The following is a 27385-nucleotide window of genomic DNA, read 5'->3' as shown; positions in this document are numbered from 1 at the left end:
AGAATGTGAAGATGGAGGAACTCTGATTCTAGGAGGGACTTGCTCTTCTCCTACTGGCTTCATTGCAGCTCAGGTTCTGATCCTTTAAAATGGATGACTGAGTGGAGGAGAGGGAACAGCATGTGCTTGATAGCAAGGCCCAAACCTGGGAAAAGGCTTACCTGGGCTTGGTGCATTTTGGTCTGAATGGTTTGTAAATGCCCCTTGGGACGTGTGGTTTCTCATGACCTCTTCCAAGAACATGAGCGCTTTTATCATCTCTGCCATCTCTTCTCTTTTAGACGTCAGGAATCTTGGAGCCGTTCTTGGATCAGAGAATTGAGTGACATTCTCAAGTGCACGTTGACACTCCAAATGTTTCTGCCAGAATCACAGAGGTTCAGTAGGTCTCATGAATGATTTTCGAGCCTGGTATTCTATAGAGAAGTCTCCATGCTGGTATTCTCCATTGTAGCGGAACAACTCTCATCAATTTGTTCGCATCTCTCCTCAATCCGTGCAGCCAGCTTTTCTGACAGCTTCTCTTCGTGTCTCCCATAACGTCGACTTCAACAGGACTGGGCAAATCTGAAAGAACCTCGGAGCCTCACCAGTAAGCTGATGACAGGCAGATCTTCCACTGTCTGCCCTTTCAGGTTCTAGAAACTTACCCGTGAACTTAGGTCTTTGGGCAGCAGCATTATCTCGAACTTACACAGCGTCCCGAACAAAAGACCTAAGCCAATCTCCACATGGCGGCAGCCCCTCCATCACACTGATCCACCCACAGAATTCTGCCCAGTTACCTTGGATCCACCAGCCACAACATGCCTCGCGGTACACACCAAGATTCCACCTAGAATCCAACAGGTACCTGCCATCCCCAATGGTTGCTGAATATTATCAGTGTTGGGGGAGGGGCTGCATCAAACGAGAGGTTCCTAAGCTAAATGTGATTCTATCCACTAGCGTGCCACTGTCCTTTTATCTTCCCTCTTTGGTTCAGATCTGTATATACAGTACAAACGGAGGGAAGTGTGTCCATTTTTAGTTTATGGTTTCACACGTCTTGAAACTTTCTAACAGCTCACAGTACACAGAGACCCCACTAAAGGAAACTCATGTTTGTGTAATATCCATTCACCCAGAATACATATCGGTCTGTTGCTTTCTGCTGAAACACCCACGCTCTCAGTAAACGGATCCAATTTTTCATGGGGGCTGAAATTCCGAGAAATTAAACCAATCCCAATGTGCACTTTACTGTCTGTCCCGTTTGCTCTTAGTACAGTTTTGCAGAGCTACTTGTCTTTGTTATAGGCTTATGCCATTTCTTCTCTACTTAGGGTAGAATATGGCATTCATTCTTGCTGATGGAAGAATTGTAAGTCTATATCACGGACTATGACCCAATCTTTTTCAAAATCGGCATTTGGGTTAGGTCACGATATGCTCTTTTGAATCAATATTTATGAATATTAAGGCACGCATCTGTGTTCTGAATACAAGTTTGTTGAGTACATTTAAGCTGCGATACACTGTCGGTGCGTGCTGAATGATCCTTCACATCACTTTGAGTATTTTGTTTTGAATACTCATGGTTTCTTTTGTATATGTCAACCAACCGTAGCCTTTTGGTGTGTGTTTGTTTGATTGTTTGTTTGTTTGCTTGTTGTTGGTTTTGCAAACACATTAGGCCATGCATCACTCCGTTTGCTTCAATCAGAGAGTCATATATGTGAATCACTTCAGATAGTGCTTAAAATCACCTATGATTTCCTGCTACCCTCTCCCATCTTATGGCTTTGATGTCCTCCTTGCCTTCTTCTTGTTTCTTGTTTGTAACTCACACTCTTCTTGCATTTCCAATAATGGTTTTTCTTTTATCTATTTCATGTTGCTACTTTTCTACTCAGGGTAGAATTCTCAATCTTTCTTTTAGGATAAGTTTTGAACTGCTGAATTCTTTTAAGCTTTGCTGGTATGTGAATTTCCCTAGCTCTGCCGTTATTAGAAATGGCAGTCATGTGGCATAGGCTACCCATGATTACAGCTTGTTCTCATTCAGGATATGGCCTATGTCCTTGCACTCCTCCCTGTTCTGCAATTTTTCTGCCGAGATATGAGCTGAAACCCCTCTGGAGTTTCTGTTGTGACTAAATTGCTTTCCTCTAGATGCATTTTAAATCACTGTGGTTATCATGAACTTTGTTGATTTGAATTATACAGCTGCAAGTAGGTCTATTTGGATTCCACCTCCTTTGGACGCTGTGTCGTTCCTGAATCCGTATAGATGATTCTTTCTTGTCTTTCAGCAAGTTTCAGTCTGTCTTTTCTACAAATATCTTTTCAGGCTTTCTTTTTTAATCTTGCTTTTCCATCTGGGACTCTTACGAATCATAGTCTTTCATGCTTTGTCTTACCCCAGGCTTCAACAGCAATGTTTGCATTGCTTTGCACTTCTTTTTCTATGTCTTCTTCTGATCGAGGGATTTCTGTTCCCCTGCCTTCACAGTCTTTCACGAGTCCGTCTGCATTATCAAGTCTGCTTTGGACTGACTTTAGCCCTTGTATTGTCTCATCCTTGGGTTTTCTGATATTATTTGTCTCGTTTTTAGAGTTTCTCTTCCCCTTTCACGGTATAATGCCTTTTGTGATTCTGAGACACTGTTGTACTACCAGTATTCCTCACCTCAGATTTCAAAACTTGCTCTGGTAGCGTTTTGCAGTCTAGGTGTTTGAAAACTTATTTTTTGGGCCTTCAAACTCTTTGGAACTGAAAATTGTACTTCCTGTTTGTTTTACTATAATTCTTTATCTCTACTGGTCAAATAATATCAGGTATCTAATATAGATTTATACGGGTTTTTAAGTGAAAGTTTTAGACCATTTGGTGTACAAAGTTCCATGATATTTCTGTGAGGACAATTTTCCCTAGGCATTGATGCCATGTCCTCTTCCTGTGTGTGTTGTCTGGTACATCTCAATTTGCTGGTGTTGCCTTTGTTGTGATGAGCACACCATATTATTTCAATTAATAAAACTTCATTTTATTGCACTTGCCTCACAATTCTGAAAATGCAGAGTTCACTTCCTCTTCTGGAAATGAAGCTTAAAGCATTTCAGCTCAGCATTCTGCTGTACGTCTTAATCGAGTCTTTCCAACACAGCAAACTGAGAGTGCGCTTGTGCTTTCTATTGCCATGGGAATGTCCCAATGATACCAGTTTTTCCCAGAGCTTCTCTGTCTACAGAAACACCAATGGAAACATATGTATGGATGTCATACATCAGGGCCTGCTGGAATGATCCCGCAGACCGAACTTTGTGTCCTCTGGGCAGTAGCATGTCAGTGCCATCCAAAATGTAGCATCTGCATTTGGGAGATAATGCTGAAGGAAATGCTTCAACTTCTCACGTTGTGGACTTTGACCACTCTCCCTTGATCCTTCATCCTGGGGGCATGGGTTCACGAATGTAACCACAGAGCTGTACCGAATTCTCTTCCTCAAACCAATCCTTAATCCCTGTCCAGGTTATGACTGTAGCAGATCCTAAAGTTTGAATACTGATTTCAAACTAAAGGGCCACTGAATCCCTCAGACCAGATGCACGGCTTCTCTAGTTGAGACCCACACGTGCTCTATTGGCAAAATGCCAAATTGATCCTGGGCCTGCAAGATACAGTGGATGTGGCCATGTCACATATCGAAAACCTCAACCACACACGCCAATGTGGTTGATTTCTTACTGGGGTAACAGGTCGTTTTGCTCTCTTGATAGAACCCACCACAACCCACAACACAGTCCAGATCCCTGAGACTCAGCGTGTGCCATTATCTGTAGCTCTATACCTCGTTTTCCGCTGCCTCTACTAGCTCAAATTTGGCAGATCAGATCTTGGTCTCAGAATCAATTGTGGGGATATTTTGTGCTGAGTTCTATGAGTTATGTCAGCCAAGCATCTGCTGTGCACTCTTCTAACACTCAGCGCATTACTTTCAGTCCCATGAGTGCTGTCCGCTTGAGAGTGTGCGTCCAAGTAAAACAGAGTTTCACCTTTGCTGCTCCATCAGCAGAGGTCAGATCCTGCACAGATTTCCATTCTCTACTTTACCTTCTCCTGCTTCCAGGTTTTCTGAGGCCTCAGCCTGTCTTTGGAAGTAACAGACCACTCTTCGGAAAGTGTCCTGTGCCAAGGGCTGGGTGAGTGGAAGTTTACATTGCTGTGTACATGGGAAGGAGTGAGCGCAGGTTGCACTGGTTCTCTGCCAACTGGGCATCGATAAATCAACACTTTCCAGATGTAATTCACAGAAATGTGATGTTTGTTTAGCTCTGTTTTCTATAAAGCCATGGTTGGAGGGATTGTCCGAAGACCCAATTTTGACATTGGGTGATAACAGAGTTGCAGTTTTTATGAAGGTTAATAGAATTGATTTACATGTTTTGGGATTTATATGAAAATGAAGTTAGTGTTTGGAACGTACTAAATTTACCTAGAAGTCAGACTTGTCAATTTTTGTAACATTATGTCAGCTCTAAAAAAAATTTAGACAGATAGAAAGTAAAATCGCAGTCCAAAATGTTGAAGGGGACAAATCAACTCTTTACTGTTGAAGCCTCCAACACCAACAGGAACCATGAAGTACCTATTGAAACCATGAAATTACCGAGAACCTGGGATTCAATTGTGCATGTGGTGCCCTATATTGCCAATGACACATACTGGCCAATGTTGGCATTTCAAGGGGTAACATTCCTCTCTAGGAAAGTACAAGAAAAACCAAACAAAATATATACATTTAGGCTTGATTCCAAAAGCACATACAGGCATTTAAGCTATGAGAACCCTGCTGCAGCTATGCAAGGCTACTGAAAAGCAGGTATTCTTCTATCAGTGATGAGAACACTTAATCATCCGATCATGTTGGGTAAAGCAATTTAACACAACCAAGTCTGCACCCCCAATATATCGTGCACCCGGTGCTTGGCTGAAGAGAAAGACGGTCCACCAAAACTGTGTCTTTAAATTCTTTCACGACTTTTACAGTTCAGGTCACTATCTGACATAATATTTACCTATACTATCTTGAAAAACTGAGGCCTAGTACATATTCAAGTTCAGTCAAAGATTCCTCTCACTTACCACACTCCCTTCACCCCAGACAAGACATAAACCCAGGATTTGCTGAATCTAGGGGAAGGTCATCATTTCTTTGTGTGAGCTAAGTATTGAATTCCCAAATATTTTAGGCGAGAGTATTTGACCTTTCAAGAATTCACTGTTGTTCACAGAATGTGAAGATGGAGGAACTCTGATTCTAGGAGGGACTTGCTCTTCTCCTACTGGCTTCATTGCAGCTCAGGTTCTGATCCTTTAAAATGGATGACTGAGTGGAGGAGAGGGAACAGCATGTGCTTGATAGCAAGGCCCAAACCTGGGAAAAGGCTTACCTGGGCTTGGTGCATTTTGGTCTGAATGGTTTGTAAATGCCCCTTGGGACGTGTGGTTTCTCATGACCTCTTCCAAGAACATGAGCGCTTTTATCATCTCTGCCATCTCTTCTCTTTTAGACGTCAGGAATCTTGGAGCCGTTCTTGGATCAGAGAATTGAGTGACATTCTCAAGTGCACGTTGACACTCCAAATGTTTCTGCCAGAATCACAGAGGTTCAGTAGGTCTCATGAATGATTTTCGAGCCTGGTATTCTATAGAGAAGTCTCCATGCTGGTATTCTCCATTGTAGCGGAACAACTCTCATCAATTTGTTCGCATCTCTCCTCAATCCGTGCAGCCAGCTTTTCTGACAGCTTCTCTTCGTGTCTCCCATAACGTCGACTTCAACAGGACTGGGCAAATCTGAAAGAACCTCGGAGCCTCACCAGTAAGCTGATGACAGGCAGATCTTCCACTGTCTGCCCTTTCAGGTTCTAGAAACTTACCCGTGAACTTAGGTCTTTGGGCAGCAGCATTATCTCGAACTTACACAGCGTCCCGAACAAAAGACCTAAGCCAATCTCCACATGGCGGCAGCCCCTCCATCACACTGATCCACCCACAGAATTCTGCCCAGTTACCTTGGATCCACCAGCCACAACATGCCTCGCGGTACACACCAAGATTCCACCTAGAATCCAACAGGTACCTGCCATCCCCAATGGTTGCTGAATATTATCAGTGTTGGGGGAGGGGCTGCATCAAACGAGAGGTTCCTAAGCTAAATGTGATTCTATCCACTAGCGTGCCACTGTCCTTTTATCTTCCCTCTTTGGTTCAGATCTGTATATACAGTACAAACGGAGGGAAGTGTGTCCATTTTTAGTTTATGGTTTCACACGTCTTGAAACTTTCTAACAGCTCACAGTACACAGAGACCCCACTAAAGGAAACTCATGTTTGTGTAATATCCATTCACCCAGAATACATATCGGTCTGTTGCTTTCTGCTGAAACACCCACGCTCTCAGTAAACGGATCCAATTTTTCATGGGGGCTGAAATTCCGAGAAATTAAACCAATCCCAATGTGCACTTTACTGTCTGTCCCGTTTGCTCTTAGTACAGTTTTGCAGAGCTACTTGTCTTTGTTATAGGCTTATGCCATTTCTTCTCTACTTAGGGTAGAATATGGCATTCATTCTTGCTGAGGAAGAATTGTAAGTCTATATCACGGACTATGACCCAATCTTTTTCAAAATCGGCATTTGGGTTAGGTCACGATATGCTCTTTTGAATCAATATTTATGAATATTAAGGCACGCATCTGTGTTCTGAATACAAGTTTGTTGAGTACATTTAAGCTGCGATACACTGTCGGTGCGTGCTGAATGATCCTTCACATCACTTTGAGTATTTTGTTTTGAATACTCATGGTTTCTTTTGTATATGTCAACCAACCGTAGCCTTTTGGTGTGTGTTTGTTTGATTGTTTGTTTGTTTGCTTGTTGTTGGTTTTGCAAACACATTAGGCCATGCATCACTCCGTTTGCTTCAATCAGAGAGTCATATATGTGAATCACTTCAGATAGTGCTTAAAATCACCTATGATTTCCTGCTACCCTCTCCCATCTTATGGCTTTGATGTCCTCCTTGCCTTCTTCTTGTTTCTTGTTTGTAACTCACACTCTTCTTGCATTTCCAATAATGGTTTTTCTTTTATCTATTTCATGTTGCTACTTTTCTACTCAGGGTAGAATTCTCAATCTTTCTTTTAGGATAAGTTTTGAACTGCTGAATTCTTTTAAGCTTTGCTGGTATGTGAATTTCCCTAGCTCTGCCGTTATTAGAAATGGCAGTCATGTGGCATAGGCTACCCATGATTACAGCTTGTTCTCATTCAGGATATGGCCTATGTCCTTGCACTCCTCCCTGTTCTGCAATTTTTCTGCCGAGATATGAGCTGAAACCCCTCTGGAGTTTCTGTTGTGACTAAATTGCTTTCCTCTAGATGCATTTTAAATCACTGTGGTTATCATGAACTTTGTTGATTTGAATTATACAGCTGCAAGTAGGTCTATTTGGATTCCACCTCCTTTGGACGCTGTGTCGTTCCTGAATCCGTATAGATGATTCTTTCTTGTCTTTCAGCAAGTTTCAGTCTGTCTTTTCTACAAATATCTTTTCAGGCTTTCTTTTTTAATCTTGCTTTTCCATCTGGGACTCTTACGAATCATAGTCTTTCATGCTTTGTCTTACCCCAGGCTTCAACAGCAATGTTTGCATTGCTTTGCACTTCTTTTTCTATGTCTTCTTCTGATCGAGGGATTTCTGTTCCCCTGCCTTCACAGTCTTTCACGAGTCCGTCTGCATTATCAAGTCTGCTTTGGACTGACTTTAGCCCTTGTATTGTCTCATCCTTGGGTTTTCTGATATTATTTGTCTCGTTTTTAGAGTTTCTCTTCCCCTTTCACGGTATAATGCCTTTTGTGATTCTGAGACACTGTTGTACTACCAGTATTCCTCACCTCAGATTTCAAAACTTGCTCTGGTAGCGTTTTGCAGTCTAGGTGTTTGAAAACTTATTTTTTGGGCCTTCAAACTCTTTGGAACTGAAAATTGTACTTCCTGTTTGTTTTACTATAATTCTTTATCTCTACTGGTCAAATAATATCAGGTATCTAATATAGATTTATACGGGTTTTTAAGTGAAAGTTTTAGACCATTTGGTGTACAAAGTTCCATGATATTTCTGTGAGGACAATTTTCCCTAGGCATTGATGCCATGTCCTCTTCCTGTGTGTGTTGTCTGGTACATCTCAATTTGCTGGTGTTGCCTTTGTTGTGATGAGCACACCATATTATTTCAATTAATAAAACTTCATTTTATTGCACTTGCCTCACAATTCTGAAAATGCAGAGTTCACTTCCTCTTCTGGAAATGAAGCTTAAAGCATTTCAGCTCAGCATTCTGCTGTACGTCTTAATCGAGTCTTTCCAACACAGCAAACTGAGAGTGCGCTTGTGCTTTCTATTGCCATGGGAATGTCCCAATGATACCAGTTTTTCCCAGAGCTTCTCTGTCTACAGAAACACCAATGGAAACATATGTATGGATGTCATACATCAGGGCCTGCTGGAATGATCCCGCAGACCGAACTTTGTGTCCTCTGGGCAGTAGCATGTCAGTGCCATCCAAAATGTAGCATCTGCATTTGGGAGATAATGCTGAAGGAAATGCTTCAACTTCTCACGTTGTGGACTTTGACCACTCTCCCTTGATCCTTCATCCTGGGGGCATGGGTTCACGAATGTAACCACAGAGCTGTACCGAATTCTCTTCCTCAAACCAATCCTTAATCCCTGTCCAGGTTATGACTGTAGCAGATCCTAAAGTTTGAATACTGATTTCAAACTAAAGGGCCACTGAATCCCTCAGACCAGATGCACGGCTTCTCTAGTTGAGACCCACACGTGCTCTATTGGCAAAATGCCAAATTGATCCTGGGCCTGCAAGATACAGTGGATGTGGCCATGTCACATATCGAAAACCTCAACCACACACGCCAATGTGGTTGATTTCTTACTGGGGTAACAGGTCGGTTTGCTCTCTTGATAGAACCCACCACAACCCACAACGCACTCCAGATCCCTGAGACTCAGCGTGTGCCATTATCTGTAGCACTATACCTAATTTTCCGCTGCCTCATCTAGCTCAAGTTTGGCAGATCGGATCTTGGTCTCAGAATCAATTGTGGGGATATTTTGTGCTGATTTCTATGAGTTATGTCAGCCAAGCATCTGCTGTGCACTCTTCTAACACTCAGCGCATTACCTAAAGTCCCATGTGTGCTGTCCGCTTGAGAGTGTGCGTCCAAGTAAAACAGAGTTTCACCTTTGCTGCTCCATCAGCAGAGGTTAGATCCTGCACAGATTTCCATTCTCTACTTTACCTTCTCCTGCTTCCAGGTTTTCTGAGGCCTCAGCTTGTCTTTGGAAGTAACAGACCACTCTTCGGAAAGTGTCCTGTGCCAAGGGCTGGGTGAGTGGAAGTTTACATTGCTGTGTACATGGGAAGGAGTGAGCGCAGGTTGCACTGGTTCTCTGCCAACTGGGCATCGATAAATCAACACTTTCCAGATGTAATTCACAGAAATGTGATGTTTGTTTAGCTCTGTTTTCTATAAAGCCATGGTTGGAGGGATTGTCCGAAGACCCAATTTTGACATTGGGTGATAACAGAGTTGCAGTTTTTATGAAGGTTAATAGAATTGATTTACATGTTTTGGGATTTATATGAAAATGAAGTTAGTGTTTGGAACGTACTAAATTTACCTAGAAGTCAGACTTGTCAATTTTTGTAACATTATGTCAGCTCTAAAAAAAATTTAGACAGATAGAAAGTAAAATCGCAGTCCAAAATGTTGAAGGGGACAAATCAACTCTTTACTGTTGAAGCCTCCAACACCAACAGGAACCATGAAGTACCTATTGAAACCATGAAATTACCGAGAACCTGGGATTCAATTGTGCATGTGGTGCCCTATATTGCCAATGACACATACTGGCCAATGTTGGCATTTCAAGGGGTAACATTCCTCTCTAGGAAAGTACAAGAAAAACCAAACAAAATATATACATTTAGGCTTGATTCCAAAAGCACATACAGGCATTTAAGCTATGAGAACCCTGCTGCAGCTATGCAAGGCTACTGAAAAGCAGGTATTCTTCTATCAGTGATGAGAACACTTAATCATCCGATCATGTTGGGTAAAGCAATTTAACACAACCAAGTCTGCACCCCCAATATATCGTGCACCCGGTGCTTGGCTGAAGAGAAAGACGGTCCACCAAAACTGTGTCTTTAAATTCTTTCACGACTTTTACAGTTCAGGTCACTATCTGACATAATATTTACCTATACTATCTTGAAAAACTGAGGCCTAGTACATATTCAAGTTCAGTCAAAGATTCCTCTCACTTACCACACTCCCTTCACCCCAGACAAGACATAAACCCAGGATTTGCTGAATCTAGGGGAAGGTCATCATTTCTTTGTGTGAGCTAAGTATTGAATTCCCAAATATTTTAGGCGAGAGTATTTGACCTTTCAAGAATTCACTGCTGTTCACAGAATGTGAAGATGGAGGAACTCTGATTCTAGGAGGGACTTGCTCTTCTCCTACTGGCTTCATTGCAGCTCAGGTTCTGATCCTTTAAAATGGATGACTGAGTGGAGGAGAGGGAACAGCATGTGCTTGATAGCAAGGCCCAAACCTGGGAAAAGGCTTACCTGGGCTTGGTGCATTTTGGTCTGAATGGTTTGTAAATGCCCCTTGGGACGTGTGGTTTCTCATGACCTCTTCCAAGAACATGAGCGCTTTTATCATCTCTGCCATCTCTTCTCTTTTAGACGTCAGGAATCTTGGAGCCGTTCTTGGATCAGAGAATTGAGTGACATTCTCAAGTGCACGTTGACACTCCAAATGTTTCTGCCAGAATCACAGAGGTTCAGTAGGTCTCATGAATGATTTTCGAGCCTGGTATTCTATAGAGAAGTCTCCATGCTGGTATTCTCCATTGTAGCGGAACAACTCTCATCAATTTGTTCGCATCTCTCCTCAATCCGTGCAGCCAGCTTTTCTGACAGCTTCTCTTCGTGTCTCCCATAACGTCGACTTCAACAGGACTGGGCAAATCTGAAAGAACCTCGGAGCCTCACCAGTAAGCTGATGACAGGCAGATCTTCCACTGTCTGCCCTTTCAGGTTCTAGAAACTTACCCGTGAACTTAGGTCTTTGGGCAGCAGCATTATCTCGAACTTACACAGCGTCCCGAACAAAAGACCTAAGCCAATCTCCACATGGCGGCAGCCCCTCCATCACACTGATCCACCCACAGAATTCTGCCCAGTTACCTTGGATCCACCAGCCACAACATGCCTCGCGGTACACACCAAGATTCCACCTAGAATCCAACAGGTACCTGCCATCCCCAATGGTTGCTGAATATTATCAGTGTTGGGGGAGGGGCTGCATCAAACGAGAGGTTCCTAAGCTAAATGTGATTCTATCCACTAGCGTGCCACTGTCCTTTTATCTTCCCTCTTTGGTTCAGATCTGTATATACAGTACAAACGGAGGGAAGTGTGTCCATTTTTAGTTTATGGTTTCACACGTCTTGAAACTTTCTAACAGCTCACAGTACACAGAGACCCCACTAAAGGAAACTCATGTTTGTGTAATATCCATTCACCCAGAATACATATCGGTCTGTTGCTTTCTGCTGAAACACCCACGCTCTCAGTAAACGGATCCAATTTTTCATGGGGGCTGAAATTCCGAGAAATTAAACCAATCCCAATGTGCACTTTACTGTCTGTCCCGTTTGCTCTTAGTACAGTTTTGCAGAGCTACTTGTCTTTGTTATAGGCTTATGCCATTTCTTCTCTACTTAGGGTAGAATATGGCATTCATTCTTGCTGATGGAAGAATTGTAAGTCTATATCACGGACTATGACCCAATCTTTTTCAAAATCGGCATTTGGGTTAGGTCACGATATGCTCTTTTGAATCAATATTTATGAATATTAAGGCACGCATCTGTGTTCTGAATACAAGTTTGTTGAGTACATTTAAGCTGCGATACACTGTCGGTGCGTGCTGAATGATCCTTCACATCACTTTGAGTATTTTGTTTTGAATACTCATGGTTTCTTTTGTATATGTCAACCAACCGTAGCCTTTTGGTGTGTGTTTGTTTGATTGTTTGTTTGTTTGCTTGTTGTTGGTTTTGCAAACACATTAGGCCATGCATCACTCCGTTTGCTTCAATCAGAGAGTCATATATGTGAATCACTTCAGATAGTGCTTAAAATCACCTATGATTTCCTGCTACCCTCTCCCATCTTATGGCTTTGATGTCCTCCTTGCCTTCTTCTTGTTTCTTGTTTGTAACTCACACTCTTCTTGCATTTCCAATAATGGTTTTTCTTTTATCTATTTCATGTTGCTACTTTTCTACTCAGGGTAGAATTCTCAATCTTTCTTTTAGGATAAGTTTTGAACTGCTGAATTCTTTTAAGCTTTGCTGGTATGTGAATTTCCCTAGCTCTGCCGTTATTAGAAATGGCAGTCATGTGGCATAGGCTACCCATGATTACAGCTTGTTCTCATTCAGGATATGGCCTATGTCCTTGCACTCCTCCCTGTTCTGCAATTTTTCTGCCGAGATATGAGCTGAAACCCCTCTGGAGTTTCTGTTGTGACTAAATTGCTTTCCTCTAGATGCATTTTAAATCACTGTGGTTATCATGAACTTTGTTGATTTGAATTATACAGCTGCAAGTAGGTCTATTTGGATTCCACCTCCTTTGGACGCTGTGTCGTTCCTGAATCCGTATAGATGATTCTTTCTTGTCTTTCAGCAAGTTTCAGTCTGTCTTTTCTACAAATATCTTTTCAGGCTTTCTTTTTTAATCTTGCTTTTCCATCTGGGACTCTTACGAATCATAGTCTTTCATGCTTTGTCTTACCCCAGGCTTCAACAGCAATGTTTGCATTGCTTTGCACTTCTTTTTCTATGTCTTCTTCTGATCGAGGGATTTCTGTTCCCCTGCCTTCACAGTCTTTCACGAGTCCGTCTGCATTATCAAGTCTGCTTTGGACTGACTTTAGCCCTTGTATTGTCTCATCCTTGGGTTTTCTGATATTATTTGTCTCGTTTTTAGAGTTTCTCTTCCCCTTTCACGGTATAATGCCTTTTGTGATTCTGAGACACTGTTGTACTACCAGTATTCCTCACCTCAGATTTCAAAACTTGCTCTGGTAGCGTTTTGCAGTCTAGGTGTTTGAAAACTTATTTTTTGGGCCTTCAAACTCTTTGGAACTGAAAATTGTACTTCCTGTTTGTTTTACTATAATTCTTTATCTCTACTGGTCAAATAATATCAGGTATCTAATATAGATTTATATGGGTTTTTAAGTGAAAGTTTTAGACCATTTGGTGTACAAAGTTCCATGATATTTCTGTGAGGACAATTTTCCCTAGGCATTGATGCCATGTCCTCTTCCTGTGTGTGTTGTCTGGTACATCTCAATTTGCTGGTGTTGCCTTTGTTGTGATGAGCACACCATATTATTTCAATTAATAAAACTTCATTTTATTGCACTTGCCTCACAATTCTGAAAATGCAGAGTTCACTTCCTCTTCTGGAAATGAAGCTTAAAGCATTTCAGCTCAGCATTCTGCTGTACGTCTTAATCGAGTCTTTCCAACACAGCAAACTGAGAGTGCGCTTGTGCTTTCTATTGCCATGGGAATGTCCCAATGATACCAGTTTTTCCCAGAGCTTCTCTGTCTACAGAAACACCAATGGAAACATATGTATGGATGTCATACATCAGGGCCTGCTGGAATGATCCCGCAGACCGAACTTTGTGTCCTCTGGGCAGTAGCATGTCAGTGCCATCCAAAATGTAGCATCTGCATTTGGGAGATAATGCTGAAGGAAATGCTTCAACTTCTCACGTTGTGGACTTTGACCACTCTCCCTTGATCCTTCATCCTGGGGGCATGGGTTCACGAATGTAACCACAGAGCTGTACCGAATTCTCTTCCTCAAACCAATCCTTAATCCCTGTCCAGGTTATGACTGTAGCAGATCCTAAAGTTTGAATACTGATTTCAAACTAAAGGGCCACTGAATCCCTCAGACCAGATGCACGGCTTCTCTAGTTGAGACCCACACGTGCTCTATTGGCAAAATGCCAAATTGATCCTGGGCCTGCAAGATACAGTGGATGTGGCCATGTCACATATCGAAAACCTCAACCACACACGCCAATGTGGTTGATTTCTTACTGGGGTAACAGGTCGTTTTGCTCTCTTGATAGAACCCACCACAACCCACAACGCACTCCAGATCCCTGAGACTCAGCGTGTGCCATTATCTGTAGCACTATACCTAATTTTCCGCTGCCTCATCTAGCTCAAGTTTGGCAGATCGGATCTTGGTCTCAGAATCAATTGTGGGGATATTTTGTGCTGATTTCTATGAGTTATGTCAGCCAAGCATCTGCTGTGCACTCTTCTAACACTCAGCGCATTACCTAAAGTCCCATGTGTGCTGTCCGCTTGAGAGTGTGCGTCCAAGTAAAACAGAGTTTCACCTTTGCTGCTCCATCAGCAGAGGTTAGATCCTGCACAGATTTCCATTCTCTACTTTACCTTCTCCTGCTTCCAGGTTTTCTGAGGCCTCAGCTTGTCTTTGGAAGTAACAGACCACTCTTCGGAAAGTGTCCTGTGCCAAGGGCTGGGTGAGTGGAAGTTTACATTGCTGTGTACATGGGAAGGAGTGAGCGCAGGTTGCACTGGTTCTCTGCCAACTGGGCATCGATAAATCAACACTTTCCAGATGTAATTCACAGAAATGTGATGTTTGTTTAGCTCTGTTTTCTATAAAGCCATGGTTGGAGGGATTGTCCGAAGACTCCAATTTTGACATTGTGTTGATAACACAGTTGCAGTTTTTAAGAAGGTCAATAGGATTGATTTACCTGTTTTGGGATTTATATGAAAATGAAGTTAGTGTTTGAAACGCACTAAATTTACCTAGAAGTCAGACTTGTCAATTTTTGTAACATTATGTCAGCTGTAAGAAAAATGTAGACAGATAGAAAGTAAAATCGCAGTCCAAAATGTTGAAGGTTACATGTCAACTCTTTACTGTAGAAGCCTCCAACACCAACATTAACCATGAAGTACCTATTGAAACCATGAAATAACCGTGAAACTGGGTTTCCGTTGTTCATGTGGTGCCCTATATTTCCAATGACACATACTGGCCAATGTTGGCATTTCAAGGGGTAACATTCCTCTCTAGGAAAGTACAAGAAAAACCAAACAAAATATATACATTTAGGCTTGATTCCAAAAGCACATACAGGCATTTTAGCTATGAGAACCCTGCTGCAGCTATGCTAGGCTACTGAAAACAGGTGTACTTCTATCAGTGATGAGAAGCCTTAATCATCCGATCATGTTGGGTAAAGCAATTTAACACAACCAAGTCTGCACCCCCAATATATCATGCACCCGGTGCTTGGCTGAAGAGAAAGACGGTCCACAAACCTGTGTCTTTAAAGGCTTTCACGACTTTTAGAGATCAGGTCAGTATCTGACATAATATTTACTTATAATTTCTTGAAAAACTGAGGCTTAGTACATATTCAAGTTCAGTCAAAGATTCCTCTCACTTACCACACTCCCTTCACCCCAGACAAGACATAATCCCATCATTTGCTGAATCTAGGGGAAGGCCATCATTTCTTTGTGTGAGCTAATTATTCAATTCCCAACTATTTTTGGCGAGAGTATTTGACCTTTCAGGAGTTCACTGTTGTTCACAGAAAATGAAAATGGAGGAATTCTGATTCTAGGAGGGGCTTGCTCTTCTCCTACTGTCTTCGTTGCAGCTCAGGTTCTGATCCTTTAAAATGGATGCCTGAGTGGAGGGAAGGGAAGATCATGTGCTTGATAGCAAGGCCCAAACCTGGGAAAAGGCTTACCTGGGCTTGGTGCATTTTGGTCTGAATGGTTTGTAAATGCCCCTTGGGACGTGTGGATTCTCATGACCTCTTCCAAGAACATGAGCGCTTTTATCATCCCTGCCATCTCTTCTCTTTTAGACGTCAGATATCTTGGAGCCGTACTTGGAGCAGGGAATTGAGTGACTTTCTCAAGTTCACGTTGACACTCTGAATGTTTCTGCCAGTATCACAGAGGTTCAGTAGGTCTCATGAATGATTTTCGAGCCTGGTATTCTCTAGAGATGTCTCTATGCCAGTATTCTCCATTGTAGCGGAACAACTCTCATCAATATGTTTGCATCTCTCCTCAATCCGTGCAGCCAACTTTTCTGACAGCTTCTCTTCATGTCTCCCATAAAGTCGACTTCAACAGGACTGGGCAAGTCTGAAAGTACCTCGGAGCCTCACCAGTAAGCTGATGACAGGCAGATCTTCCACTGTCTGCCCTTTCAGGTTCTGGAAACTTACCTTTGAACTTAGGTATTTGGGCAGCAGCTTTATCTCGAACTTACACAGTGTCCCGAACAAAAGACTAAGCCAATCTCCACAAAGGGCGACAGCCCCTCCATCACACTGATCCACCCACAGAATTCTGCCCAGTTACCTTGGATCCACCAGCCAAAACAAGCCTCGTGGTACACAACAAGATTCCACCTAGAATCCAAACGGTACCTGCCATCCCCAAATGTTGCTGAATATTGTCAGTGTTGGGGGAGGGGCTGCATCAAACGAGAGGTTCCTAAGTTAAATGTGATTCTATCCACTAGCGTGCCACTGTCCTTTTATCTTCCCTCGTTCCTTTGGTTCACATCGGTATATACAGTACAAACGGAGGGAAATGTGTCCATTTTTAGTTTATGGTTTCACACGTCTTGAATCTTTCTAACAGCTCACAGTACACAGAGACCCCACTAAAGGAAACTCATGTTTGTGTAATATCCATTCACCCAGAATACATATCCGTCTGTTGCTTTCTGCTGAAACACCCACGCTCTCAGTAAACGGATCCAATTGCTTCATGGGGGCTGAAATTCCGAGAAATGAAACCAATCCCAATGTGCACTTTACTATCTGGCTCGTTTGCTCTTAGTACACTTTTGCAGAGCTACTTGTCTTTGTTATAGGCTTATGCTGTTTCTTCTCTACTTAGGGTAGAATATGGCATTCATTCTTGCTGTTGGAAAAATTGTAAATCTATATCACGGACTATGACCAAATCTTATTCAAAATCGGCATTTGGGTTAGGTCACGATATGCTCTTTTGAATCAATATTTATGAATATTAAGGCACGCGTCTGTGTTATGAATACAAGTGTGTTGAGTACATTTAAGCTGCGATAATGGTTCAGTGCGTGCTGAATGATCCTTGACATCACTTTGAGTATGTTGTTTTGAATACTCATGGTCTCTTTGGTATATGTCAGCCAACCGTACCCTTTTGGTGTCTGTATTTTTGTTTGATTGTTTGTTTGTTTGCTTGTTGTTGGTTTTGCAAACACATTAGGCCATGCATCACTCCGTTTGCTTCAATCAGAGAGTCATATATGTGAATCACTTCAGATAGTGCTTAAAATCACCTATGATTTCCTGCTACCCTCTCCCATCTTATGGCTTTGATGTCCTCCTTGCCTTCTTCTTGTTTCTTGTTTGTAACTCACGCTCTTCTTGCATTTCCAATAATGGTTTTTCTTATTTCCATTTCATCTTGCTACTTTTCTATTCAGGGTAGAATTCTCAATCTTTTTTTTAGGATAAGTTTTGAACTGCTGAATTCTTTTAAGCTTTGCTGGTCTGTGAATTTCCCTAGCTCTGCCGTTATTAGAAATGGCAGTCATGTGGCATAGGCTACTCATGATTACAGCTTGTTCTCTTTCAGGTTATGGCCTATGTCCTTGCACTCCTCCCTGTTCTGCAATATTTCTTCCGAGATATGAGCTGAAACCCCTCTGGAGGTTCTGTTGTGATTAAATTGCTTTCCTCCAGATGCATTTTAAATCACTGTGGTGATCATGAACTTTGTTGATTTGAATTAAACAGCTGCAAGTATGTCTATTGGGATTCCACCTCCTTTGGATGCTGTGTAGTTCTTGAAATCGTATAGATGATTGTTTCTTGTATTTCAGCAATTTTCACTCTGACTTTTCTACAATTATCATTTCAGGCTTTTTTGTGTTAATCTTGCTTTTCCATCTGGGACTCTTACGAATCATACTCTTTCATGCTTTGTCTTACCCCAGGCTTCAACAGCAATGTTTGCATTGCTTTGCACTTCTTTTTCTATGTCTTCTTCTGTTCGAAGTATTTCTGTTCCCCTGTCTTCACAGGCTTTCAAGAGTCCATCTGCATTATCAAGTCTGCTTTGGACTGACTTTAGCCCTGGTATTGTCTCATCCTTGAGTTTTCTGATATTATTTGGCTCGTTTTTAGAGTTTCTCTTCCCCTTTCCCGGTATACTGCCTTTTGTGATTCTGAGACACTGTTGTACTTCATGTTTTCCTCACCTCAGTTTTCAATACTTGCTCTGGTAGCGTTTTGCTGTCTAGATGTTTGAAAGCTTATTTTTTGGGCCTTCAAGCTCTTTGGAACTGAAAATGGTACTTCCTGTTTCTTTTACTATACTTCTTTATCTCTACTTTTCAAGTAATATCAGGTATCAAATATAGATTTATAGGGCTTTGTTAAGTGAAAATTTTAGACCATTGGGTGTACAAAGTTCCATGATATTTCTGTGAGGACAATTTTCCCTAGGCATTGATGCCATGTCCTGTTCCTTTGTGTGTTGTCTGGTATTTCTCTAATTGCTGGTGTTGCCTTTTTTGTGATGAGCACACCATATTATTTCAATCAGAAAATCTTCGTTTTATTGCACTTACCTCACAATTCTGAAAGTGCAGAGTACACTTCCTCTTCTGGAAATGAAGCTTAAATCTTTTCAGCTCGGCATTCTTCTGTACGTAATCTTGGAATCTTTACAAAACAGCAAGCTGAGAGTGTGCTTGTGCTTTCTATTGCCATGGAAATTTCCCAATGTTACCAGTTCTTCCCAGAGCTTCTCTGTCTACCGAAACACCAGTGGAAACATATGTATGGATGTCATACATCAGGGACTGCAGGAATGATCCCACAGACCGATCTTTGTGTCCACTGGGCAGTACCATGTCAGTACCATCTAAAATATAGCATCTGTTTTGGGAGATAATGCTGAAGGAAATGCTTCAACTTCTCACGTTGTGGACTTTGACCACTCTCCCTTGATCCCTCATCCTTGGGTCATGGGTGACCGAATGCAACCACAGAGCTGTACCAAATTCTCTTCCTCAAACCAATCCTTAATCCCTGTCCTGGTTATGACTGTAGCAGATCCTAAAGCTTTTGATACTGATTTCAAACCCAAGGGCCACTGAATCCCTCAGACCAGAATCACGGCTTCTCTAGTTGAGCCCCACACATGCTCTATTGGCAAAATGCCAAATTGATCCTGGGCCTGCAAATGCAGTGGTTGTGGCCATGGCACATATCAAAAACCTCAACCTCACACGCCAATGTGGTTGCTTTCTTACTGGGGTAACAGGTCGGTTTGCTCTCTTGATAGAACCCACCACAACCCACAACGCACTCCAGATCCCTGAGACTCAGCGTGTGCCATTATCTGTAGCTCTATAACTCATTTCCCGCTGCCTCTACTAGCTCAAATTTGGCAGATCGGATCTTGGTCTCAGAATCAATTGTGGGGATATTTTGTGCTGATTTCTATGAGTTATGTCAGCCAAGCATCTGCTGTGCACTCTTCTAACACTCAGCGCATTACCTACAGTCGCATGTGTGCTGTCCGCTTGAGAGTGTGCGTCCAAGTAAAACAGAGATTCACCTTTGCTGCTCCATCAGCAGAGGTCAGATCCTGCACAGATTTCCATTCTTTACTTTGCCTTCTCCTGCTTCCAGATTTTCTGAGGCCTCAGCCTGACTTTGGAAGTAACAGACCACTCTTCGGAATGTGTCCTGTGCCAAGGGCTGGGTGAGTGGAAGTTTACATTGCTGTGTACATGGGAGGGAGTGAGCGCAGGTTGCACTGGTTCTCTGCCAACTGGGCATCGATAAATCAACACTTTCCAGATGTAATTCACAGAAATGTGATGTTTGTTTAGCTCTGTTTTCTATAAAGCCATGGTTGGAGTGATTGTCCGAAGACTCCAATTTTGACATTGTGTTGATAACACATTTGCAGTTTTTAAGAATGTTAATAGAATTGATTTACCTGTTTTGGGATTTATATGAAAATGAAGTTAGTGTTTGAAACGTACTAAATTTACCTAGAAGTCAGACTTGTCAATTTTTGTAGCATTATGTCAGCTCTAAAAAAAATGTAGACAGATAGAAAGTAAAATCGCAGTCCAAAATGTTGAAGGGGACATGTCAACCCTTTACTGTTGAAGCCTCCAATACCAACAGGAACCATGAAATACCTATTGAAACCATGAAATAACCGAGAACCTGGGATTCCGTTGTGCATGTGGTGCCCTATATTGCCAATGACACATACTGGCCAATGTTGGCATTTCAAGGGGTAACATTCCTCTCTAGGAAAGTACAAGAAAAACCAAACAAAATATATACATTTAGGCTTGATTCCAAAGGCACATACAGGCATTTTAGCTATGAGAACCCTGCTGCAGCTATGCTAGGCTACTGAAAACAGGTGTACTTCTATCAGTGATGAGAAGCCTTAATCATCCGATCATGTTGGGTAAAGCAATTTAACACAACCAAGTCTGCACCCCCAATATATCATGCACCCGGTGCTTGGCTGAAGAGAAAGACGGTCCACAAACCTGTGTCTTTAAAGGCTTTCACGACTTTTAGAGATCAGGTCAGTATCTGACATAATATTTACTTATAATTTCTTGAAAAACTGAGGCTTAGTACATATTCAAGTTCAGTCAAAGATTCCTCTCACTTACCACACTAGCTTCACCCCAGACAAGACATAATCCCATCATTTGCTGAATCTAGGGGAAGGTCATCATTTCTTTGTGTGAGCTAAGTATTCAATACCCAAATATTTTAGGCGATATTATTTGACCGTTCAGGATTTCACTGTTCTTCACAGAGTGTGAAGATGGAGGAATTCTGATTCTAGGAGGGGCTTGCTCTTCTCCTACTGGCTTCATTGCAGCTCAGGTTCTGATCCTTTAAAATGGATGCCTGAGTGGAGGGGAGGGAAGAGCATGTGCTTGATAGCAAGGCCCAAACCTGGGAAAAGGCTTACCTGGGCTTGGTGCATTTTGGTCTGAATGGTTTGTAAATGCCCCTTGGGACGTGTGGATTCTCATGACCTCTTCCAAGAACATGAGCGCTTTTATCATCTCTGCCATCTCTTCTCTTTTAGACGTCAGGAATCTTGGAGCCGTTCTTGGAGCAGAGAATGGAGTGACTTTGTCAAGTGCACGTTGACACTCCGAATATTTCTGCCAGTATCACAGAGGTTCAGTAGGTCTCATGAATGATTTTCGAGCCTGGTATTCTCTAGAGATGTCTCCATGCCGGTATTCTCCATTGTAGCGGAACAACTCTCATCAATATGTTCGCATCTCTCTTCAATCCGTGCAGCCAGCTTTTCTGACAGCTTATCTTCGTGTCTCCCATAAAGTCGACTTCAACAGGACTGGGCAAGTCTGAAAGTACCTCGGAGCCTCACCAGTAAGCTGATGACAGGCAGATCTTCCACTGTCTGCCCTTTCAGGTTCTGGAAACTTGCCCGTGAACTTAGGTCTTTGGGCAGCAGCATTATCTCGAACTTACACATCGTCCCGAAAAAAAGATATAAGCCCATCTCCACAAAGGCGGCAGCCCTTCCATCACACTGATCCACCCACAGAATTCTGCCCAGTTACCTTGGATCCACCAGCCAAAACAAGCCTCGCTGTACACACCAAGATACCACCTAGAATCCAACCGGTATCTGCCATCCCCAATGGTTGCTGAATATTGTCAGTGTTGTGGGAGGGGCTGCATCAAACGAGAGGTTCCTAAGTTAAATGTGATTCTATCCACTAGCGTGCCACTGTCCTTTTATCTTCCCTCTTTCCTTTGGTTCAGATCTGTATATACAGTACAAACGGAGGGAAGTGTGTCCATTTTTAGTTTATGGTTTCACACGTCTTGAAACTTTCTAACAGCTCACAGTACACAGAGACCCCACTAAAGGAAACTCATGTTTGTGTAATATCCATTCACCCAGAATACATATCCTTTTGTTGATTTCTGCTGAAACACCCACGCTCTCAGAGAACGGATCCATTAGTTTCATGGGGGCTGAAATTCCGAGAAATAAAACCAATCCCAATGTGCACTTTACTATCTGGCTCGTTTGCTCTTAGTACACTTTTGCAGAGCTACTTGTCTTTGTTAATGGCTTATGCCGTTTCTTCTCTACTTAGGGTAGAATATGGCATTCATTCTTGCTGTTGGAAGAATTGTAAATCTATATCACGGACTATGACCAAATCTTATTCAAAATCGACTTTTGGGTTAGGTCACGATATGCTCTTTTGAATCAATATTTATGTATATTAAGGCACGCATCTGTGTTCTGAATACAAGTGTGTTGAGTACATTTAAGCTGCGATACTGAATCGGTGCGTGCTGAATTATCCTTGACATCACTTTGAGTATTTTATTTTGAATACTCATGGTTTCTTAGGTATATGTCATCCAACAGTACCCTTTTGGTGTCTGTTTGTTTGATTGTTTGTTTGTTTGCTTGTTGTTGGTTTTGCAAACACATTAGGCCATGCATCACTCCGTTTGCTTCAATCAGAGATTCATATGTTTGAATCACTTCAGATAGTGCTTAAAATCACCTATGATTTCCTGCTACCCTCTCCCATCTTATGGCTTTGATGTCTTCCTTGCCTTCTTATTGTTTCTTGTTTGTAACTCACGCTCTTCTTGCATTTCCAATAATGGTTTTTCTTATTTCCATTTCATCTTGCTACTTTTCTATTCAGGGTAGAATTCTCAATCTTTCTTTTAGGATAAGTTTTGAACTGCTGAATTCTTTTAAGGTTTGCTGGTCTGTGAATTTCCCTAGCTCTGCCGTTATTAGAAATGGCAGTCATCTGGCATAGGCTACCCATGATTACAGCTTGTTCTCATTCAGGATATGGCCTATGTCCTTGCACTCCTCCCTGTTCTGCAATTTTTCTGCCGAGATATGTGCTGAAACCCCTCTGGAGGTTCTGTTTTGACTAAATTACTTTCCTCTAGATGCATTTTAAATCACTGTGGTTATCATGAACTTTGTTGATTTGAATTATACAGCTGCAAGTAGGTCTATTGGGATTCCACCTCCTTTGGACGCTGTTTAGTTCCTGAATTCATATAGATGATTCTTTCTTGTCTTTCAACAAGTTTCAGTCTGACTTTTCTGCAATTATCTTTTCAGGCTTTTTTGTGTTAATCTTGCTTTTCCATCTGGGACTCTTACGAATCATACTCTTTCATTCTTTGTCTTACCCCAGGCTTCAACAGCAATGTTTGCATTGGTTTGCACTTGTTTTTCTATGTCTTCTTCTGATCGAGGAATTTCTGTTCACCTGTCTTCACAGTCTTTCACGAGTCCGTCTGCATTATCAAGTCTGCTTTGTACTGACTTTAGCCCTGGTATTGTCTCATCCTTGGGTTTTCTGATATTATTTGGCTCGTTTTGAGAGTTTCTCTTCCCCTTTCCAGGTATACTGCCTTTTGTGATTCTGAGACAATGTTGTACTTCATGTTTTCCTCACCTCTTCTTTCAATACTTGCTCTCATAGCGTTTTGCATTCTAGTTGTTTGGAAGCTTATTTTTTGGGCCTTCAATCACTTTGGATCAGAAAATTGTACTTCCTATTTCTTTTCCTATGCTTCTTTATCTCTACTGTTCTACTACTATCAGGTATTATTTGTAGACTTATACGGCTTTTTTAATTGAATATTATAGACTCTTGGGTGTACGCAATTCCATATTTCTGTGAGGACAATTTTTCCTAGTCTTTGATGCCAAGTCATGTTCCTGTGTGTGTTGTCTGTTATATCTGTAATTGCTGGTGTTGCTTTGTTGTGGTGAACACACTATAATATTTCGAGTATTATATCCTCATTTTTATTATGCTTATCTCAGAATTCTGGTAGTGCACAGGATACTTCCTCTTGTGGAAATGAAGCTTCTAAACATTTTCAGCTCTGCATTTTGCTGTATGTCATTTTGGAGTGTTTCCAAAACAGGAAACTGACAGTGAGTTTGTGCTTTCTATTGCCATGGGAATGTCCCAATATTACCAGATCTTCCCAGAGCTTCTCTGTCTACAGAAACACCAGTGGAAACTTATCTATGGATGTCATACAACAGGGCCTGCTGGAATGATCCTGCAGACCGATGTATGTGTTCTCGGTTCAGTAAAATTTCAGTGCCATCGAAAATGTACCATCTGCATTTGGGAAAATGCTCAATGAAATTCTTCATCTTCTCACACTGCGGAGTTTGACCACTCTTCCTTGTTCTCTCATCCTTTTGTCATGTGTGCACGAAGGGAAGAACAGCTGTTCTGCATCCTCTGCCTCAAACCAAAATGTAATCCCACTCCAGACATTGAATGTAGCAGATCCTAATGCTTTTAATACTGATTTCAAACCCAAGGCCTCTGGTTCCCCCAGACCTGATGCACAGTACCTCTGATTGAGCCCAACATGTGCTCTCTTGGCAAAATGCCAAATTGGTCCCTGGTCCTGCAGATGCAGTGGATGTGGCCATGGGACTTATTGATAAACTCAAACTCGCAAGCTAGTGTGGTTGCTTTCTCATTGGGGTCACAAGTCAGTTTGCTCTCTTGATAGGACCCACCACAACCCACAACGCAATCCAGATCCCTGAGAGTAAGCGTGTGCCGTCATCCGTAGCCCTATCCCTCATTTACTGCTGCCTCTGCCAGCACAAATTTGGCAGCTCGGGTCTTGGTCTCAGATTAAATTCTGGGGATATTTGGTGCTGATTTCTTTGAGTCCTGTCAGCCAAGCATCTGCTGTGCACTCTTCTAACACTCCACTCATCACCCTCAATCCCATGTGTGCTGTCTGCTAGAGAGTGTGCATCCAAGTAAAGCAGAGTTTCACCTTTGCTGCTCCATTACCAGATGTCAGATCCTGTAGTGGTTTCCATTCTCTACATTGTCTTCTCCTCCTTCCAGGTTTCTGAGGCCTCATCCTGTCTTTGGAATTAACAGACCACTCTTCAGCAATGTCCTTTTCCAAGGGCTGGTTGAGTGGATGTTTACATTGCTGTGTACATAGGAGCGAGTGAGCACATGATGCACTTGTTCCCTGCCAACTGGGCAGTGATAAATCAACACTTTCCACATATAATTCACAGAAATATGATGTTTACTTAGCTCTGTTTTCTATAAAGCCATGGTGGAAGTGTTTGTCCGAACACATTAGTTTTGACATTGTGTTGATAACTCAGTTGCAGTCTTTAAAAATGTTAGAATAATTGATTTACATGTTTGAAATTTATATGAATATGAAGTTAGTTTTCAAAACATACTAAATCTGCCTAGAGGAAAGACTTGTCAATTTTTGTTACTTTTGTCAGCTCTAAGGAAAAAATAGACAGATAGAATATAAAATAGCAGTCCAATATTTTGACGGGGCATGTCAACCCTTTAATGTTGAATCCTCCAACACTGACAGAAAGGATGAACTAACTATTGGAAACAAGAAATAACCCCCAACCTGGGATTCCATTGTGAATGTGTTGCCTTTTCTTCCCAATGGCACATATTGGCCAATGTTTTCATTTCAAGGGGTATCATTCTTCTAGAGGAAAACACAAGAAAAACCAAATAAAATATGTACATTTTGGCTTCATTTCAAAAGCACCTAGAGGCATTATATCTATGAGAATCCTGCTGTAGCTATGCGAGGCTATCGAGAATCAGGTGTTCTTTTATCAGTGATGACAAAGATTAATCGTCTGATCATGTTGGTAAAGCAATTTAACATAACATTGTCTGCATCCCATGATATAGTGCACCCGGTGCTTGAATGAAGGGAAAAGACGGTACACATAAATTATGTCCTTTAATGTCCTTGGTGACTTTTACAGTTCAGTTCAATAACTGACATAATATTTACCTATACTGTCTTGAAATACTGAGGCATAATACCTATTCAAGTTCAGTCAAAGATTCTCCTCACTTACCACACTCCCTTCACCCCAAAAAGACATAACCAGAGCATTTGCTGAATCTTGGGGAAGGTCATCATTTCTTTGTGTTAGCTAAATATTCAAATCCTAGCTATTTTAGTTGAGAGTATTTGACCTTTGAAGATTTCACAGTTGTTCACAGAGTGTGAAGTTGTAGGAACTCTGATTCTAGGAGGGGCTTGCTCTTCTCCTACTGGCTTCATTGCAGCTCAGGTTCTGATCCTTTAAAATGGATGCCTGAGTGGAGGGGAGGGAAGAGCAAGTGCTTGATAGCAAGGCCCAAGCCTGTGAAAAGGCTTACCTGGGCTTGGTGCATTTTGGTCTGAATGGTTTGTAAATGCCCCTTGGGACATGGGGATTCTCACAAATTATTCCACCAACATGAGCGATTTTATCATCTCTGCCATCTCTTCTCTTTAGACGTCAAGAATCTTGGATCCATTCTTGGAGCAGAGAACTGAGTAACTTCCTCAAGTGCATGTTGATACTCCATAATTTCTGCCAGTATCAACGAGGCTCAATATGTCTCATGAATGTCTTTTGAGCCTGGTATTCTCTACAGAAGTATCCATGCCTGTGTCCTCAGTTGTAGCAGGACAACTCTCATCAATGAGTTCTCATATCTCCTCAATCCATGTAGCCAGGTTTTCTTCCAGCTTCTCTTTAAATCTCCCATAAATTAGACTTCTACATGACTGGGCAAGTCTGAAAGATCCTCGGAACGTAACCAGTATGCTGATGACTGGCAGATGTTCCACTGTCAGCCCTTTCAGTTTCTGGAACCTGACCAGTGAACTCAGGTATTTGGGCAGAAGCAGTATCTCGAACTTACCCAGCTTCCCGAACTAAAGACCTAAGACAAGCTCCACAGAGGGTGGCAGCCCTTCCATCACACCGATCCACCCACGGAACTCTGCCCAGTTACCTTGGGCCCACCAGCCACAACAAGCTGCACTGTACACACCAAAATCCCACCTGGAATCCAAACAGTACCTGCCATCCCGAATGGTTGCTACATCTTGTCAGTGTTTGGGAGGGGCTGCATCAGATGAGAGGTTCCTAAGGTAAATGTGAATCTCTCCGGTAGCATCCCATGGTCCTTTTTTTCTTCCTTCTTTCCTTTTGTTCTCATCCCTATA

General features: G+C 42.0%; 2 long non-coding RNA genes across 2 annotated transcripts; both read left to right on the top strand.

Moving 5' to 3' along the window:
- Positions 1 to 298: 298 nt before the first annotated feature.
- Positions 299 to 14734, top strand: LOC141576742 (uncharacterized). The gene is made up of 6 exons (XR_012505144.1): positions 299 to 849; positions 4113 to 4185; positions 5557 to 6124; positions 9387 to 9459; positions 10831 to 11398; positions 14662 to 14734. It is a non-coding gene; the product is annotated as an uncharacterized LOC141576742 (long non-coding RNA).
- A 1379-nt stretch (positions 14735 to 16113) lies between these two features.
- Positions 16114 to 22395, top strand: LOC141576746 (uncharacterized). The gene is made up of 3 exons (XR_012505146.1): positions 16114 to 16674; positions 19949 to 20021; positions 21393 to 22395. It is a non-coding gene; the product is annotated as an uncharacterized LOC141576746 (long non-coding RNA).
- The last annotated feature ends 4990 nt before the right edge of the window (positions 22396 to 27385 follow it).

This window comes from Camelus bactrianus, unplaced genomic scaffold (assembly GCF_048773025.1).
Source record: "Camelus bactrianus isolate YW-2024 breed Bactrian camel unplaced genomic scaffold, ASM4877302v1 HiC_scaffold_28, whole genome shotgun sequence".
NCBI lineage: Eukaryota > Metazoa > Chordata > Mammalia > Artiodactyla > Camelidae > Camelus > Camelus bactrianus.
Note: the sequence above shows the minus strand (reverse complement) of the source record. Positions and strands in the feature narration are given on the sequence as shown.